Source organism: Nicotiana tomentosiformis, chromosome 5 (assembly GCF_000390325.3).
Source record: "Nicotiana tomentosiformis chromosome 5, ASM39032v3, whole genome shotgun sequence".
NCBI classification, from domain to species: domain Eukaryota; kingdom Viridiplantae; phylum Streptophyta; class Magnoliopsida; order Solanales; family Solanaceae; genus Nicotiana; species Nicotiana tomentosiformis.
This window is the reverse complement of record NC_090816.1, coordinates 76,863,161-76,870,815: the sequence shown is the minus strand read 5'-3', so window position 1 is coordinate 76,870,815 and position 7,655 is coordinate 76,863,161. Positions and strand designations below refer to the sequence as shown.

The window sequence follows — 7,655 nt, the reverse complement described above, 5'->3', positions numbered from 1 at the left end:
TTTTAATATAAATAAAGAGTCCCAAAAATCTAACAAGAGGGGATACTCATTTTACACCATCAGATTTTGAGAGAGGGGTGTAACCCTAATTTTGTTCTTCTCTTGTTCTCTCTTTTACAGACACCAGCCGCCCCCTCCCAAGCTCTCATCTCTCTCATTTCTCCAATAATGGTTGCCGCCCAGCCCCTCTATATTCCCTCTCTCTAAAATTTTGATGCCGCCGCCACTTTCCGGCGAGCTTGGCTGGCCGGCAAACAACTAGTGCAAACCCCATCGCCGACCCTACTATTCATGTCACCTCCTCTCTCCGTCTCTGTCTCTTCATGCGTATAACACACAGATCTAGAGAAAATATACTCGTCGGAGGAATGAAACTCCACTGAAAGTGGCGGATCTGGTGTTTGGCCGGAGTCTTAGCCGGAAAATTGGGTCTGGCAGCCTATACACGTCCCGGTAGTTGCTCACTGCCTCTTTGACGAAGATTCATCTCATATAGAATCGGGTGCTAAGCATTTTTGAGATCCGTTGCGTCAACACTGGTGACTTAGCTATTGTTATTCATCGTCGAGTACTTTTGACATTCTACGGGTGGTTCAGGTATCAATACTTTGTTGTGTTACTTTGGTGCATATTCATTTCATTAGGTGTCATTCTAATGCCTTTGTTGTCAGAACTTTTTCAGTTATGTTAAGCTTGAATTGACCATTTAGTTCGCTTGGTCATTACTAACCTAAATGCTTGATTTTGTCTCTATTCATTTGGTTATTCCATCAATAAGCAACATTAATTACGTAAGAAGAGTTTGCTGGAAATCTATTATTGGCCATCCATGTTGGACACTATCATGGCTTTTTCTTAGATTATTGTTGTTTTGACATTGCTGTGTGATTTCAATGTTATTGAGCAGATGCTACATTGATTATGCTTTGGCCGATGAGAAAATAACCCCGAGTTATTGAGGCCACGACCCTTGGAATAACCCTCGGACCGGGTCCGAAATAACGAGATGATGATGATAAATATCAGAAAAAGAAAAAAGACGAGAACACAAACCAACAACCTATGGTTGGCGATACGGTTGGCCACCGGAGTTTCTACCGAGGCGGTTCCCGTTTTCATGTCTTGGTGTATATCGGATATTACATGTATCTGATCCTCCTATATTATCTTTTAAACTATTTTCCAAAACTATTTTCAAAAACAATTTCTCACAAAACATTTTTTCAAATAAAAGCATTTCGAAAAATAAATTAGTCTATTATTTACCTAATATTTTACTAATAATTTTACTTCTCTTGTCTTGCGAGGTACTATCACACGGAGTTACTCTCGGAAGATGACACTCGAAGATGAAAAGACAAATCCCATCAAAGTTTCCCGCTTCGTACTTCCCGTTCTCGGATATATTCAAAAATACAAGTATTGTAATGACCCGACCGGTCGTTCTGAGAATTAATGTCCCGATCGGCGGCATAAGGTCCTGAGCAGCTTCGTATTATGTATATTTTCTTGCGTGCGTGGTTGAATTTAGTTACAGGATGATTCAGAGTGAATTAGAACTCTTAGTCCCTAAAAGCGGAATCTTAAGTGTTAGGATTTTGACCATAATTGGAACTGTGTGAAGACGACTCCGGAATGGAGTTTCACCGGTTCTGTTATCTCCGTTGGGAGATTTTAGACTTAGGTGTGTGTCCGGATTGTGTTTTGGAGGTCTGTAGCTCATTTAGGCTTGAAAAGGCGAAAGTCGAATTTTTGGAGATTTTGACCGTTAGTGGACTTTTTGATATCGGAGTCGGAATCCGATTTCAGAAGTTGGAGTAGGTCCGTAATGTTTAATATGACTTGTGTGCAAAATTTGGGGTCAATCGGACGTGCTTTGATAGGTTTTGACATTAGTTGTAGAAATTTTAAAGTTTCAAGTTCATTAAGTTTGAATCGGAGGGTGATTCGGGTTTTTAGCGTTGTTTGATATGATTTGAGGGCTCAACTAAGTTCATATGGTGTTTTAGGACTTGTTGGTATGTTTGTTTGAAGTCCCGGGGGCCTCGGGTGAGTTCCAGATGCTTAACAGATCCAAATTTGGACTTGTGTAGTTGTTGAAGCTTTCAAGCTTCTTGTGTAATCGCACCTGCGGTGGGGTGGCCGCAGGTGCGGACTCTCACGTGCCGAAGGGATCTTGCAGATGCGGCCCTGGTCTGGTTAACCGGTGGTCACAAGTGCGACAAAAGATGCGCAGAAGCGGAGCCGCTCCTGCGGAGAAGGGATCGTAGAAGCGGAAAGCGAGCTGAGTGAGGATTCCGTAGAAGCGGACAAAAATTCGCAGGCGCGCACTCGTAGGTGCGACCTTATGCTCGCATAAGTGGACCACAGGACGTAAGTCATTTCCGCACCTGCGATGGAATTTCCGCAGGTGCGACTAGAAGCCTGCAGAAGCAAAAATCGCTGGGCAGAAAAGGGCTAAGTGCGATGGTTGATTTCATTCTCCAATTTTGGACCTTGAGAGCTCGGATTGAGGCAAAATTTCGAGGGATTTTCAGACGAAGCTTGTGGGTAACGATTCTTAACTCTTTTATGGGTATATCTCATTAATCTATAGTTGAATTCATCATTTAATTAAGGAATTTGGTTGAGCAATTTGGGAAAAGAGATGGAAAGTTCTTCAAATAAATTTTTGAGTTTTGATTCGGATTTTGATATCGGATTTGGATAATTTTGGTACGAGTGAACTCATGGTTGATTGTGTATTAGTATTTTGTGATTTTTATCCGTTTCCAAGACATGGGCCCGAGTCGACCTTTTGGGCCGAATTTTTGATTCTTTGCTAAAGTCGTAGATTTATTATTTAAATTAGTTTCTCGTAATTTTATTCATGATATGTAATTGTGTTTGGCTAGATTTGGGCCATTCAGAGTCGGATAATCGAGGAAAGGGCATTCTTACTGATTGATTGAGCTTGGTTCGAGGTAAGTATCTTGCCTAACTTCATGTGGGGAACTACCCCTTAGGATTTGAGTCTTCTATGCTAATTGTAGTCTGTGTACGCGAGGTGACGAGAACATGATCAAACTTATTTATGGAAAGTTGGCCTTTTAGGGTTCTTAGGTCCTTGTATTCACTGATTATGCAGTTGTTATGTTATGAATACGTCTCTTAATTACTAGTTTTACCTCTACCTGCTTTAATTAAAATTAATTGCTTCATGATTCGCCCTTGATGCATATTTGACTCATCTGTGCCTTAACTGAAATTGTTATCTTTTCTATTGCCATGTTATCTTTCCCCTAACTGCTTATCTTTATTTGAAGTTATAATTATCTCTTTTGTAATTGTTCATCCTTAATTGAGGCTATGATTATCTTTCTGCTGCTTATCCCTAATTGAATTTGTTGTATCTCTTTCTTAATTTGCCAACCTTAAAACAAAGTTAGATATCTTATATTTTAGTTGACTTGACCTTATTTAGAATTATTCGCCTTGTGTTAGCTCCCTCGTTATTGAATTGTACATTGTGTACCGTTATTGCATAATATGTCCTTTCTTGTTTAGTTGTTCTTATTATGACTACCATTCTCCATTTTGGCCCCTCCTTGTGAATTAATTCCTCTGTTCCTTTGAGTTCTAGATTTTCTGAGTTGATTTATTTGCCGTACTCTTGTATTAGTGTTATTGTTGATGTTGTACTTGTTGTTTTTGCATATTTACTTTGGGACTACGAGGCGGTACCTCGGAAGATCCTCCTTTCTTGCATATTTACTTTGGGACTACGAGGCGGTACCTCGGGAGATCCCCCTGTCTTGCATATTTACTTTTGGGACTACGAGGCGGTACCTCAGGAGATCCCCTGTTGAGCATTTACTTTTGGGACTACGAGACGATATCTCGGGAGCGCCTTTTGTTGACATCTCTTTGTTATGGGGTTGCACGAGGTTTCTGCAGTGCTATTATTATTATTGATATTTGCACATGCGGCGTGACAAGGTGGGATACATATATGTGAGTTGCACATGTGGCGAGACAAGGTGGGAACATTATTATGCACGTGTGGCGAGATAAGGCGGGCATTTACTTTACTATTGCACATGTGGCAAGACAATGTGGGCTATGTCAAGGATTGATTTGTGATGGCATGGAGGAATTCTTGTTGTTGATATTTGTGTAGTGGTACACTTATCTGTGTGAGCTTTATCTTGTGAAAGTTGTGAGAAAATATTCTACGTGATGTCCGTCCTATTCCTTATGCTCACTAGATGGTATGAACTATGTTAGGACATTTGCACAAACATGCACGTAGTTAAGCACTCTTATCGGATAAGAGGTTTCCTTGATATTGTTGAGTATAGATGCATACCGTTGCTTACTTGCCTTCTATGTGATAATGGCACTATTTGGCACGCGAGTCGTCAGTGCGGTTATGTGGTGTAATGAGGGCACATGATGCCAAGTGTTAGGGTTTAGGTATTGAGGCACGTGAGTTGTAATTTGTCCGAGGTTCGGTACCTCGTGGAGTTTATTGACAAAAACCCAGTGTGGAAGCTGTCGTATTGTTGAGTTGCTACTTGTCCTTTCTTTATCTGTGATTATCGGACTTAGGATGTGTTTCCGTTCATTCTTCTATGTCATTATTATGGTGTTCCGCTGATAGTGTTTTTTTTCCTTCCTTATTGCAATTACCGTATTAATTGCCACTTCGCGTAGTCTTTATGTAGATATCATACTCTGTTGTTTCTATACTTATACTTGTTCAGGTTATTTAGTCCAGTAGGTGTCTTGACTGTACCTCGTCACTACTCCACTGAGGTTAGTCTTGATACTTACTGGGAACCGCCGTGGTGTACTCGTACTATACTTCCGCACATTTTTGTGCAGATCCAGGCATTTTCAAAGTCAGTTGATCATTAGCTAGTTGTGCGGATTGTTGCTGTGGAGACTCAAGATAAACCTGATGCTGCGTTCGCAGGCTTCAGAGTCACCTTATGATTTGTATTCACACTGTTTACTTTATTTAAAACAGTTGTATTTAGAAAATTGTAACAAACTCTGTAGAGCTTATGACTTGTACTACCGGTTTTGAAAATTATAAATTTTATAGAGATTTCTATTTCAAAAGTTGTTAGATGTTATTTATTATTGTTGTTATTCAGTAAATGTTAGGCTTACCTAGCCCCTAAGACTTGGTGCCATCACGATATCCAACGAAGGGAAAATTGGGTCGTGGCAAGTATAGTAAAAATTGTAGATAGATATCATATCTAATTACTTAGTTATGCTTGATTGATATTACCCGCTTCGTACTTTTCGATCCCGAATGTACTAAATAATACAAGTATAGTAAAAATTGTAGATAGATATCATATCTAATTACTTAGTTATGCTTTCTTGATATTTGTTTACGTGTGACAACACTTAGGAAATTACATCTAGTTAATAATCAAGGTAACTTGCTGTCACGGCCCCAAATCTCCTTCATAGGATGTCATGACAGTACCTAGTCTCTAAGACTATGTAAGCCTAACAATATGCGAAAATATCGAATAAAAACATAAAATTTCAAAACTTCAACAATTTTACCAATAGATTATAAGCTCAATACGTACAATGTTCTAAAACCCGGTGAGATATAAGTCACAAGCTCTAGATACAATGCTTAACAATCCTATACATCACTGTCTACAAAAATATAAAGGAACAAGAAAAGAATAGGATAGAAGGGGACTCCGAGGCTTGCGGACGCGGGCAACTGTACCTTGAAGTCTCCAGAGCAGCAAAACAGCGCACTAATATCGAGGTTGATAGGATATATCTGGATCTGCACAAAAATATGTGCAGAAGCGTAGTATGAGAACACCACAACGGTACCCATTAAGTGCCAAACCTAACCTCGGTAGAGTAGTATCGAGGTGAGGTCAAGGCCCTACTGCTGAAAATAAGAACAAGGTAGGAGATATAATGATATAATGAAAATGACTGGGAAGTGAACAATGAAGAATTTACGGGAAATAACAACACGGAATCAAGAAAAGCTAATACAACACGAAAGGAAAATAAGAATTTTACATGTTAGGGAAAACAAGAACTAAACAATACAGCATATAAAGAATATCAACAGCGTACTCCCGAGGTATCGTCTCGTAGTCCCAAATCGTAAAAACAAATCACAATCTTTCCTTATATCACCCTGGGAGCCGTTATATTTGGTTTTTGAAAATTATTTTCCCCAAATAGCATTCCGCGTTTTAGCCCACCTTATCTCACCGCATGGCTTCTAGTAGTTCCCCTACTAGCCATGCGTATCAAGCCCACCTTATCTTACCGCATGCTTTTCAACACCCAGACCTTATACCACCGCACGCTTATCAATAATCACAAACAGCACGACAGAAAAATCATGCAACAATAACAACCACACGGCAAAAACCTCGTGCAAACAATAACAACCGCACGGCAAAAACCTGGTGCAACAATCAAACCTGCACTTCAACAATAACACGAAAGCCAAAACACAACAACTAAATAAATGATATTTCAAGGATAGCAATTTAAAGTAAAGAATTTCCACAGTTAAGAAGTGAATACGAAAATCAAGAAAAATAAGTAATTCAACTAAACATGTGATACAAGTTACAAATAGGAGATAAGACAAGTAGACATGTGAAATTAGGCTAAACATGATGACTGTAACGTGCTAAAATAACTCAATTAAGGAATGAAAAAGAAACTACGTAGAAAAGATCGGAATTTCAACATTTAGCCCGTGTACTCACTCGTCACCTTGCGTACACGGCCTTCTCATATCACAAATAACAAATCCTAAGAGGAATTTCCCTCACACAAGGTTAGACAAGTCACTTACCTCAAACCACGCCAATCAATCAATTAGAAGGTCTTCCCCTCGATTTTCCAACTCCGAACGGCTCGAATCTAGAAAAAACAATTTCATACTATAAATATAACTATAGGAAACTAATTTAAATAATGAAATAATGATCTTAGCTGAGAATTGAAAAATCGCTCCAAAACGTCGACCCGGGCCCATGTCTCGGAACCCGACCAAAATTATAAAATCCGAACACCCATCGATATCGAGTCCAACAATACAAGAATTATCCAAATCCGACCTCATTTAACCCTTCAAAACCCAAAAACTTGGTCTAAGAACTTCTACACTATTTTCCCAATTTTCCACCCCAAATCTCTAATTACATGATGAAATCAATGATAGATTAATGGAATTTAATCAAAAACGAGTTAAGAATCCTTACCCCAACACTTCCTCTGAAAATCCCTCAAAATATCGCCTTAATCCGAGCTCTCAAAGTCCAAATGTGAAATAAGAGAATGAACCCTCGTTTTGAAATTTAAGTCTGCTGCCCAGTTGTTTACACATCGCGATCGCGTAAATCCTCCGCGATCACGTCCGATAATTTTTTGTCCATCTCAACTTAACCATTCGCGATCGCGCAAAGGCACACGCGAACGCAGATAACAGCAATGCCACAACATTGCGTTCACATCACAGGCTACGCGATCGCGTAGCACAACTGCCTCATGCCCCAGCTTTGCCAATTCTTCTACGCGAACGCGAACTCCTCCACGCGTTCGCGATTAACTGCAAGCCAAACCTCTGTGATCGCATCCTTCTCTCCGAAAATGCGTAG

General features: G+C 39.7%; 1 long non-coding RNA gene across 3 annotated transcripts; it reads left to right on the top strand.

Annotated features, from left to right (window-relative positions):
• The first annotated feature begins 526 nt into the window (after nt 1-526).
• Nucleotides 527-5,108, top strand: LOC138891540 (uncharacterized). 3 transcript variants are annotated; one of them, XR_011407860.1, is made up of 2 exons: nt 527-2,546; nt 2,895-5,108. It is a non-coding gene; the product is annotated as an uncharacterized lncRNA (long non-coding RNA). The 3 variants fall into 3 exon arrangements; XR_011407858.1 differs by having other exon boundaries at nt 527-2,550; XR_011407859.1 differs by having other exon boundaries at nt 527-2,575.
• The last annotated feature ends 2,547 nt before the right edge of the window (nt 5,109-7,655 follow it).